General features: G+C 45.9%; 1 protein-coding gene across 1 annotated transcript in view; it reads right to left on the bottom strand.

The window, feature by feature from the left end:
- The window catches only part of LOC116674250 (coagulation factor XIII A chain-like), a 32,082-nt gene extending 31,781 nt beyond the window's left edge, over positions 1 to 301 (bottom strand). The window contains exon 1 of the mRNA XM_032506851.1: positions 295 to 301. The gene's annotated coding sequence lies outside the window, so the exon portion shown is untranslated. The remainder of the gene's footprint in view (positions 1 to 294) is intronic.
- Between the last annotated feature and the right edge of the window lie 1,898 nt (positions 302 to 2,199).

Genomic DNA, 2,199 nt, shown 5'->3' with positions numbered 1-2,199 from the left:
CGCCACAGAATAAGAATGAAGCAAATTTACAGAGTTCCTTTCGAGAGAAACACAGAACATGTAAAGCAACTGCGATATAACTATGTGCAGGTAAGCTATAGTGTCATTGATTCTGAATTTGGAAGTGCATACTGTAGTGCTGTGCATGGGCCTGATGTGATGCATTTGTTTTGTCTTGTCCAGAGAGTGATGGAACTAGAAGCAGATGCCATGGGACATGAGCTACTTTTTGTAGATGAGGCCGGTTTTAACCTCAGTAAAACCAGGAGACGTGGTAGGAACATTATTGGACACCGTGCCATCATCAATGTCCCAGGACAACGTGGTGGTAACATAACCATGTGTGCAGCCATAAGCCAAAATGGTGCTGTTCACCATCATGCAACCATAGGCCCATACAACACTGCACACATTATTGCATTCCTGGACACCTTACATGACATGCTCACTGTTCAGAGACCAGAGCATACCCGATATGTCATCATATGGGACAATGTTAGTTTCCATAGGGCTGCTTTGGTACGCAACTGGTTTACAGACCACCCATTCTTCATGGCACTCAACCTCCCTCCATACGCAGCCATTAGTAAACAACAGACCGTTCACCCGGAAGCTGCGTTTATTGTCGCTGGCGGTACAAAGGCAACGAAATGCGTTTGGGTCTAACCGAAGGCAATAGCATAGGTGCAGGATATACATGGTTCCGTAAGTGCAAGACAGGATATGTAATGAATAAATATAGAAAAGATACTATTATAAACATGGTTTTACAGATGGGTTTGTCCTATGAATACAAAATTAGATAACAGGTATTGTGAGCAAGATTTACTCTAGGAATTTGGTGGATATTACTAATAATGCAATTTTTTACAGATATGTGCAAACAGCATATATCAATGAAATAAGGTAAAGTTTGGGCAGAAACTATCCGAATTAAAGTGCGTGGAAAGTATTGCATATACAGTTAAAGTACGGTAGTGCGGAGTAAATGTAAACAATTGGTACTGTAAATAATAAACATCAGCAGGCAATGAAATGTAGTAGTGCAAAAAGGTAAGTAGTGCAAAAGATGCAGATTAAACAGTGTTACTAGAGTAACAGTCAGCAGTGCAGATGAACATGATAATATTGCAGAGATATAAAAATGAGCAGGTGTTGAGGAGGGAGAGGAGAGTTCTGTCAGTATATGAGGGGAGGTGGGATCAATGAGGATTAGAGTTCAATAAAGAGACAGCCTTGAAAAAAACTGTCTTTAGTCTGCTGGTCCTGTCGGAGGAACCTGAAACGCCTGCCGTAGGGCAGGAAAAACAGTCTGTGGGCTGGGTGAGAGGAGTCCTTCAGGATGCTCGAGCTCGATGCAGGGACACGCGTTTCCTCTGATTGCTCGATGGCGGGCAGTGAGTCCCGGTGATGCGCGGCGGGTTTCACCACCGCTGCAGTGCCTTGCGCTCTGCAACAGAACAGCTCCCACCCACACTGTTGCACAGTTTGTCGGGATGCTTTCTATTGCACCGCGATAGAAGTTCACCAGGATTGTTGAGGAAAGTGATTCTTCCTCAGTGTCCTCAGGAAGATAGGCGCTGGTGAGCCATTCGTGACCAGCAGGAGGGGTTGGTTGACCAGGAATGTCCGCGAGATGTGGATCCCCAGAAACTTAAACTGGAGACCACCTCAAACAGCCTCCATCGATGTGGATGGTGTCGTGCGTGCTTCTTGGCTCCTTTCTGAAGTCCACGATGAGCTCCTTGGTTTTGGGTGGTGTTTGAGGAGCTGGTTATTTCAGTGCACATGTGGCCAGGTGCTGGATCTCTTCCCTGTAGGCAGTTCATCGTTGTTGCTGATGAGACCAATCACCGTAGTGTCGTCCGAAAACTTGATGATGGAATTAGATTCGTACACAGGCTTGCAGTCGGAGTGAAGAGGGAGTAGAAACGGGCTAGCACACAGCCCTGTGGTACACCATGTTGAGTGTGATGGACGTGGAGCAGTTGAGCCTGATCGAACATTCTGGGGTCTGTGTGTAAGAAGTCCAAAATCCATTGCACGTGGAGTGTGTGCCCAGGTCTCCAAGTTTGGCTATTAACTTAGCCGGGATGACAGTGGTTGAATGCTGAGCTGAAGTCATAACCAGTAGCTTGCATAAGTGTTCTTATTGTCCGATGTTTGATACACAAGAGTGCATGTGGCCATGGAAACCGC

This window comes from Etheostoma spectabile, chromosome 24, assembly GCF_008692095.1.
Source record: "Etheostoma spectabile isolate EspeVRDwgs_2016 chromosome 24, UIUC_Espe_1.0, whole genome shotgun sequence".
Lineage (NCBI taxonomy): Eukaryota > Metazoa > Chordata > Actinopteri > Perciformes > Percidae > Etheostoma > Etheostoma spectabile.
The sequence above is the reverse complement of the archived record's forward strand: the minus strand, read 5'-3'. Positions and strand labels throughout refer to the sequence as shown.